Source organism: Macrobrachium rosenbergii, chromosome 31 (genome assembly GCF_040412425.1).
Source record: "Macrobrachium rosenbergii isolate ZJJX-2024 chromosome 31, ASM4041242v1, whole genome shotgun sequence".
Classification (NCBI taxonomy): domain Eukaryota; kingdom Metazoa; phylum Arthropoda; class Malacostraca; order Decapoda; family Palaemonidae; genus Macrobrachium; species Macrobrachium rosenbergii.
In genome coordinates, this window is record NC_089771.1 from 10489493 (window position 1) to 10499733 (window position 10241).

The 10241-nt window shown below is 35.2% G+C and overlaps 1 pseudogene; it reads left to right on the forward strand.

The window, feature by feature from the left end:
* Positions 1-965: 965 nt before the first annotated feature.
* LOC136855277 (zinc finger MYM-type protein 1-like) lies at positions 966-3180 on the forward strand (annotated as a pseudogene).
* The last annotated feature ends 7061 nt before the right edge of the window (positions 3181-10241 follow it).

Genomic DNA, 10241 nt, shown 5'->3' on the forward strand with positions numbered 1-10241 from the left:
TAGATTAACTAGTAGAAAAGGTTAACTTGTGAAGCCTAGGCTTTTTTTTTTTAATCCATTTACGTATTTTGATATTTTTGTTCAACTAAAAACCTAAAAACGGTTTGGCATAATTGTACTTTTAGGTCTTTTATGTCACAAGATAAACTTGATATGCATAATAAACGCACACATAGGTTTGTGCATAATTGTTAATATTTTTCAATGTAGGCTATACATTTACAGTGAATGTGCAATGCGTTATACAAGATAAACTTGATATGCATAATAATATATATATATATATATATATATATATAGATAATATATATATATATATATATATATATATATATATATATATATATATATATATATATATATATATATATATATATATATATATATATATATATATATATATATATATATATATATATATATATATATATATAAATATATATATATATATATATATATATATATATATATATATATATATATATATATATATATATATATATATATATATATATATATATATATATATATATATATATATATATATATATATATATATATATATAAGTTTATATATAGACTTATGGAATTATTAGTTATTCTTTGTTCTGTTTTTCCCACTACTCGGGTGGCGAGATGGTTAAATAATGACTTTGTTCTGTTTTTCCAATGGGTGGCGAGATGGTTTCCATCCATCCATTTAGATAGGATAAAATATTATTTTATCCTTTTAATATAAATACTGACCTAATGTATGTGCATAGGATTATGATTAATATCTATATGTGAATGAATATACGGAACACCAGTGTCTATATAGATATATATATATATATACACACACACACACACACACACACACACATATATATATATATATATATATATATATATATATATATATATATATATATATATATATATATATATATATATATTTTTTTTTTTTTTTTTTTTTCAGCCACGACCCAGCACAACTGAAAACCTTGAAATTCCTACTAAAGGACAATTTACTGATATAGCCATGAGACCTGAAGATGGACCCACACAACCAAGACTAAAAATGTATCCAAAAGTACAGTTTGGTTCTCAGACCAGGTCTTTTCAATGTGATTGGTATGGTAGGTATGAGTGACTTGAATACTCCGTGACTGGTGACAGATTATACTGCTTTGCATGCACTCTTTGGTGCTAATGTAGGGCACAGAGAAATGGCATTTACCGACGAAGGTTTCAGTAACTGGAAGATGCATGAAAAGGCGTTAAAGCATGAAAAAGGCACATGCCGTGTTATTGCCATGGAAAAATGGCTCAACCTCAAAATTTCACAGTTGCATGGTGATGCTCATAAACAGCTTGATAGCCAACATAAACAGCAGGTTCTTCACAATAAAGAATATGTTAAGACACTATTGAACATTGTTATCACAACTGCTAAAACAAACATAGCATTCATGGGGCATGATGAAAGCGAAAGTTCATTAAATAAGGCTGCCTCTCTGGAAATTTTTGACTTAATAAGCAAAGAGTCTGAAAGATTTTGTGACCTGAAAAAAAAAAGATTCCATTAAATGCCAAGTATACATCTGAGTTAAGTCAGAATTATCTTCTCAAAGCTGTAGCCGATTGTGTGCTTGATGTCATAGCCAAAGAAGCCAAGTCATCACCCTTATTTGCAGTAATATCTGATGAGACTAGAGATGTTAGTAATACTGAGCAGCTCTGTGTCTGCATTAGATATGTCACAGATGAAACAGTAAATGAGAGGTTCATAGGATTCATTTCTTTGAAGAATCTTGATGCTACTTCTGTAGCTAACGCGTTTGTTAGAGAAGCTCCGTAATATTGGCTTGAATATTAATAAACTAATAGCACAGTGCTACGATACAGCATCTGCAATGAGTGGCAAAATCAGTGGTGTACAGGCATAAAATCGAGAATCTGTGAAGAATCCATACTTTTATGCACCATGTTCTGCACACAGATTGCAGTTAGTCATAACTCACACAGCTGGCTGCCTGCCAGAAGTAGCAGAATTTTTTAACTTGATTTCAGCTCTGATTAACTTCATCCGTGGCTCAACCTTGCGTAGACCTCCAGAAAGACAAAAAATTGTCAGTTCTGGAACTTCCTAAAGTGTAACAACACAAATGGGAATACAACCATAAGGCCCTTAAGTCAATATCACAACGCTTTGAGATTTTGATGGGTACTCTAGAAGATTTGTCTAACCATGGAAGATCTAGTGAAGAAAAAGCCTTAGCTAATGGATTCCTACAAGCTTTAAATAAGTTTGAGACAGTCTTTCTGTTGATTACCTTTTCTGAAGTATTTGATATTACAACTCCACTGTCAAAGACATGGCAGAATGAGAATATGGAACTTGCTGCAGCACTTAGCATGGCACAAGAAACACTTGAAATTATTAGTGACAAAAGAACAACAGACTACCATTTCAACACCATTTGGCAAAAATCAATTGATTTTGCTACTGAGAGAAACATAGCTTCAACTTTCCGTTAGCCTTCAAGGAAAAGGAAACCATCTTCACGTCTGTTGGAATCCTTTGTCATCGAAAACACAGGCCAACGAGACACTTTTGAAAGGGTTGAGGACCCAAAAGCCTACTGTAAAAGGTCTCTGTATATCCCTATTTTTGACAAAGTACTCAGTGAATTTAGACAAAGATTTGATGAACCAAAAAGCATCCTCCTTGGTGAAGCTGCTTGCCACCCATCATCTCCAAATTTCTTAAATGAAAATGACTTGCAATACCTTGCTGACCAGTACTCAATTGAAAGGGAAAGCCTTCATGCAGAATTACTTGTTGCTCAGAGAACACTACGGGATGATGTGATCTCTATTTCTGATGCTTTGGATAAATTGAAACCAATGAAGGAAGGTTTCACCACACTTTGTAATTTAATGCATTTGGCTTTAACTTTCCCTGTCAGTAATGCCAAATGTGAGCGATCTTTTTCTGTCTTGAAATTGGCCAAAACTTACCTCAGGACATCAATGGGTCAGGCACGACTGACCAGTCTAGGCACAATTTCTATTGAGAACCCTGTAGTGGATTCCCTTGATCTTGATAGGGTAGTGGATAGATTTGCAGATCTCCCAGTACCTTTACAGTCAAACTCAGGAGAATCCACCACAAGGCGTTTATCTCTAGTTTAATTAAGTTAGATGCAATATACTTCATGTAATCAATGTGGTTTATTATTCTATTTTTATTTCTTTTTTTTTTTATAAGAGAAATAGCTCCGTATTATTTTATCTTTTTAAACAGTTTTGTTCTTCTGTAAGAATATTGAAAGTATATATGCAGAGAATAGTTTCATCATAGTATCTCATGTAATATGCTACATATATAAATATATGTAATACGCATGCAATACTCCAATTTTTTTCACTCTTGCTCATGTACCAAGCTACCATCTAATAGTCATATCAAATATATCAAGCTGGTAGGGCTCCAGCCCCCCAAAAATTTAACCTCTAGTGACGCCACTGCTCTCTCTCTCTCTCTCTCTCTCTCTCTCTCTCTCTCTCTCTCTCTCTCTCTCACACACACACACACACACACACACACACATACACACACACACACACTCGCACACACGTATATCACCTGAAGTAAAAAGCTACAGCTGAATACAAGGTCTATCAGCTTTAATTGAAAGTATTCTCAGTTGCTTAGACTCAAAAAGAAAGGTCCTCGCACTCGGTTGTTTTTCCTTTTATCGTGACATTGTGGCGCCTGAAACATCCCAATAATTAATCAATTGATCGTGACAGGTTTGCTTACCGAGAAAGATGTTACCCAGGCACTAAGGGAAGCTTATACATTGTTCGTCTTTAAGGAGAGCTTATGGAAGAATGGAGAACTAAGCTTCGTAAGTCGTCGGTCTAGTGATTAGCGATTTTGGTAAGATGAAAACCACTGCTTCTAGCAATCATATCACAGCACAAATATAAAATATCTAGGCCGTGATAACCTGTACGTAGACCTTATACTTTCCTTCCAAAACTAAAATAAATAAGTTGACTTTATAACTACAATGCAAAATGAATCATTGTGTAAAATTTAACACTAATTATCTTCAGACCAGGAGCCCAATAAAATCTTACTTTTGAGGAAGTTAACCTTCATTTGTCACTGGCTACGCCATTTTCTGATTATTTTCAAATGGCTTTTAAGACCGACAGAAGCCTTCCTTTGCACATATGATAAGTTGATAATTACAACGAGAGTTTTATAATTTGTACGGTCTACCAACTCGATTATCTTTTTTGCAAGCACTATCATCAAATCGCTGGTGTAGACGAAATACGACTGAGTTTCCTGAGTAGCCTACTACCTTGTGGTGATTCTTTTTGTATCGTCCAAAATCTTAGACTCAACGTAATGTTGCCAAGTAGTGTTAAACTTTTTTTTTTTTTTTTCCAGTGTCATATATGTCGACAAGCTTGCGAATTCACAGCTAGCACCATTTTCCCTATGGTTATATAAATATGATCCCTCTTATGCATTGGCATAATTCGTAACCTGTGCGATTTGAATTGATTTTCTTTTTTACATTGTTTAGCACCAAGCACGTTGTGATAAGGTTAGCGGTGCTGTCAATGACAGCACGCTTAAGATGCTCCTCGGGCTTGTCAACATAACTACCTCTGCAGCATTATAACAGCATACCGAATAAGCTCAACAGGCATAACAATATTTTCAAAACAGGAATGTGAATTGCAAGTTTTCTTTGACTGTTGAAGTTTTAGGCTGTGTTCAAGCTGCCTGTAAGGTGTGAAATGATTTATAGGCCTAAAAAAAGTAATCTAAGCCTTCTGAGATGTAATCTCATTTACTAAAGAATTTATTATTAGAGATTACCTGTTCTTGGAAGAATGAACGGTGATGATGATTTAAATTATATGGAGAAGATGGCTACTAATCGTAATATCTATTAGTATTAATATCAAGGCCTATGGAATACTTGTTTTCTAACTGGCTTAAAATATTATTTTCTTAAAAGTTATTCTGCTCGCTTTTGGTGTATAATTTATTCATTCATAAGGTAACTTAAAGTGCAAGAATGTATAGATAACTTCATATGCTTTCTGGCCAGAAATTGTTAATATAGAGATGTGAATGCTACGTGTAATGTATTTATAGAAAGTGAAATCTAACAACCTAGGTCTAGGAACAAAATCTTGGCTTTAACAGAAGAATAATTGCATTGGCGAATAGTTGCCAGTAAACCATAGTTTTTGAAGTGGTTAAGAAATATAACATAAATAATTTTATTATTATGAAAATCCAAATATTCCTTTAAGATAATTTAATCGTCGCTACTCATTATAGACCTAATGGCTGCGTCACGCAAGCTCAGTTTGGTATCGGTGGATGCATTCTAGCTACAGTAATGCTTTCGTATTTACTTATTTACATTTTTTTCAGTGCTGAGGCGTAAAAACAATTGAATAGGACTATTTAAAAATTTAGGTTGCAAGTTTGTTCGTTTTTTTTTTATTTTAACATTGACATGAGGCTTGATGATGACATTTTTTTGTCGAAAGTATCGGCGATGAGTGAACGAAAGTTTTGAAACATTTCGTAATTATGGCCTTATTGTATGAAATAGTCGTGTTTTCGCATTGAGATAAGAGAAAAATATGGAGCGTGGTAGTTGCCAGTTCGTGAATTTTGAACGAAACCCTATGTAGTCAAGTCGTATCACTTAAGAGCATAGCTGTACAACAGACAACGGAGACGAGACCATAGCCACTGACACCTGAGCTACAAAGATTAGACTCGAACTAAGAAGGGTGTCGGGCGCATTCCTTTTTCACATTATTTTTGACGGGATGAAATAGCCAGCAATTTTGTGGTAATAAATTTTCGCTTTACTCTTAGACATCTCACTTATACAAGCTGCTGCATAGAAAGTCAGGAAGTCGTGTTTTTATAAAAGATCTTGAGACGAAATTTTTCATTCTGTCTTGCTCTTGTTGGTGAGATGGAGGATACTGAACGATCGAGCTTTCTCAACTAACTACGTTTTATTGACATATTTTTGTTTTAAGTTTATTGCATTCATTTGTTACTTCAACTAATACACGTCTGTCTTTCTGTCTGTCTGTCTCTCATACAAAAACACACACGCACACACAAAATGGCTTTATATTTATTCCTGCTCTGAAAACTCTCTCTCTCTCTCTCTCTCTCTCTCTCTCTCTCTCTCTCTCTCTCTTTATACGCAAACACACATGCACACCAGATGACTATTTTATTCCTGCTCTGAAAACTCTCTCTCTCTCTCTCTCTCTCTCTCTCTCTCTCTCTCTCTCTCTCTCTCTCTCTCTCTCTCATGCATACGCAAACAAACATGCACACACATATGACTATTTTATTCCTGCTCTGAAAACTCTCTCTCTCTCTCTCTCTCTCTCTCTCTCTCTCTCTCTCTCTCTCTCTCTCTCTCTCTCTCTCTCATGCATACGCAAACAAGCATGCACACACATATGACTATTTTATTCTTGCTCTGAAAACTCTCTCTCTCTCTCTCTCTCTCTCTCTCTCTCTCTCTCTCTCTCTCTCTTTCTTTTATTCCTGTTCTGAAAACTCTCCCCCTCTCTGTCTGTCTGTCTGTCTCAAACACACACAGACACACAACAAGTCCTCATCTTCATCCTTACCCTGAAAACAAGTAGCCATCACGAGAGACAGAGATGAAGCGTAAATCAGGACATTCCTCTCGTCCACTGAAACACGACAAAGGACCTCACGGAGACACGACTCTCCTTCCTTCCTTCCTTCAGGAGCCTTTTGAGGGGCTGATTAACGACAGCCCATCGGGAAAGCGTCAGCGAGAGGGAACAACGGAGAGGCGATTCGCAATGTAATTTCTTCACTTCATTTCCTTAGAGAAAAGGCGGTTCTGATTTCTCTATCTCCCCCCACCCCGCCAACACCCCTCCCATACCTCTTCCATCTTGATATATCCCGAGAAAGATTGAAAATGCATAAAATTCTCGTAACGTCAAATTTACGATCGTTCCTCGTTTTTCGGGGTTCCTTCTATTCTTCTTCTTCTTCTTCTTCTTCTTCTTCTTCTTCTTCTTCTTCTTCTTCTTCTTCTTCTTCTTCTTTTCGAAGTTCTCCTCTTTGGGGCTGTTCCGCAGAATTATGTTTTGGGAAATCAAAAAAGTTGATTTTTACGAGTTTCGGATTACGAGCTTTCTTCTCAGTGTCTCTCCAGCCTAAAAAAAATATTATTATTATTATTATTATTATTATTATTATTATTATTATTATTATTATTATTATTATTATTATTATTATTATTATTTACAAGAAATCTTACGCTTTAAGCAGCTAAAAGCACTCTGCTGGTTCTCCAGAGCTTTTGAGTTTTTTCGAATTTTTTTTTCTTGTGGTTTTACACTTCCCTCATCTATATTTTTATGGGTTAATTAAGGACATCCGTAGCAGTCCTACTAGCTGTCTTTAATGCAAAGAGAAGCACCACATAAAGCAAGAATTACAGAAAAACTCCTTTTTTTGGGGGTTCGTCTTTTCTCCTTCAGGCAGACAAAAGCACGTCCTCTGACTTAATCTCACAATACAAGTATTTGGTTACCAAAGTATATTTGAAGGACAACTGACCTTTAAGATTTAAAGCATTCCTTTCATTAGTCTTCACTTGAAAAAAACGAGTGACCTTTTAGGTCAAGACTTGTATCAGATAAGGATAAACCCACAACGCAAGTATGCATTTACCGAGGCGTATTTCAAAAGCACTCCTTATCATTGCCTTCACTTGAAAAACAAGTGACCTTTTTGATCAAGGCTTGTATCAGATAAGGAGAATTCCTACGCACTTTCTTTGACATAATCTCACAATGCAAGCGTAATTCAAAATCACTCTTGTCAAGGCCATCATTTGGAAAAAAAACAATTGACCTTTTAGACCGAAACTCGCATCAGATAAGGGAGAATTTGCTCTCGAAATCGACTTGCCTCTTGTTTCCAAACGAAGCTTTTCCCCGAAAACATCACGGATTTACATTTCAGATGGATCTGAAAGGCAAGACGATAGCGGTAATGGACTGGAGTTTTGATTCTGGGGAACTGGCTTTCTAGTCTTCTTGCTTTTTCATCTTTAAACTATTCTTCGTTCTCTCCCCTCTTCTGTGAGTTCACCGAGGGTATAAGAAGGCACAGAAGAAGGAAGAAGAATTAGGAAGAATGAAGGAAGAGGTTTCGACCTTCCTCACGTTGTAGTCAGGTTGCTTTTTGGATCCCGAGTAATACTTTGCTTGTTGTGATTGATGTTCCTTTTATATATTCCCAAAATAATTTTTCATCCTTTTACAAATGTACAGTGTTAGCTAAATATTATGTTTTCATCTGTGTCAAAACTCGTTTAGGTAGGCTGTATGATTTCTTTAAGCTGATGGAAACAATTGCTGCTTTCAAACTATTATGTACACACTTTGCTCATAGTTACCCTGTGCATAAAAATATAATAACCAGAAACAAAAAGAGCGTTTCATTTATTTACTGAATTCACATATACTTAAGTAGAACTATTAAGTATACGGATACTAACTAAATGTAAACACGAGTTGCCATTTAAACTAACCTGCAAAAGATAAAAAAAAAAAAATAAGATCTCGACTGAACCATCATGAGTTTACAAAACTGAAAATGCTAGAAATTAGTTCTGTTGAATGATCTGAGTGTGTTCATTTAATCTGAAAGTGCTTCAGATATGTTTCTTTGTGCAGACAGGCAAGCACTATACATCTCCAGCAGTGGTAGAAAGTTGACCCAATTCCCTGGCAAGACCTATAATTGCACTTCCTAATTCTGAAGACGCCAAAGTCTCTTCACCCTCGTTTATATATTTCCCAACTGGTTAGAAGCCTTGAAGACCCTATGTGACCATTCAGCGTCTTTTCCCCTCCACGGGAGAGGAAACCAAAATGAATTCCCACATTAAAAAGATAAAATCAAGAAGCACTATAAAAGAAATCTTAATTTGAAACCACAGCAATCGTTTGGTCATAGGGGTAGGTATCTCTCATTAGTCCCTTCTTTGGTATTACAGAAGCATCAAGTAAATTAAAGGCTTACATGGCTGGCAGACTTCACTGCTGTCATGATGATACTTTCATCTATCCTCTTTGAAAGGAGGACATTAATTCAGCTATTGCCGAGGAAATGACTCCTTTCTTTGCCTTATGTAAAAGGATAATTCAAAACCATATTTACTCCTGTGTATTATAGGTCTTCCATAATGAGTCTTATTGAAATGTGTCCTCTGTATGCAAGTTCTTTTATTGGCCTTAGTTTTCTTACACTGCACAGCGAGGGGATAGAATAACAGTTATTTCTGTTATCAGATTAATTAATCTAAATAGCATTCATTGACATTACGAATCTAGTTGGTGGTATAAATAAACATTCATGAGCAGAAGTATAGCAACGGTAATGTCTATCAAAAATAATAAATTTGAAATTGTATCCAAAGACTTTACTGTTAGTAAGTGTCAATATCAGGTAAGGCAAGAGTATCACAGACAGACTTATGCAACTAAAAAAATAGAACATCTAATTAGAGTTTGGGATATGAATATAATGTGTGTCGACAAGTAAAAATAAAGTACGTTTGAGGTGATTAGTGGAATCGCTTTATTACAAAAGATCGAACCTTGTCTAGTCTTGCACCGGATTCCAAAAGGATGATATCTGACTTTTGTTGTTCATTTCATATAAAGTTAGTACCATGATGTTCAGCGCAAGAATATCACGATAAATTTGCATCTGATAGAATTCTAATTGCAATTGTTTGCATCCCAACATACAAAATGACTTTCTCTCAGCAATAATAGGTCTGGATTCCAAAATTGTAGAGTAGGATAGAAGAAATGACTCCAGTGGCATCATTGTCATTTTGGGTATCCAGTCACTTAATTTGTTACCCTTCCAGGGATTTTCATCTATGATAACCGTCTGTCAAAGGCTCTTTACTTCAAGTACTGGAGATGTAATTGTCAGGTGGTAGTGTTATTTCTCTTAAAACTAGAATTCTAAAATGATAGTGTTATTCTAAGCAATAGATGGCATGGATATCTTTAGCAAACATCTTACCAATAGATGGCGCTGGTTGTGGATGTCATTCAGGAATCCTTGGTTTAGGTTGTTTACCTGGGTTTATTGTATAAAGTCATAAGCC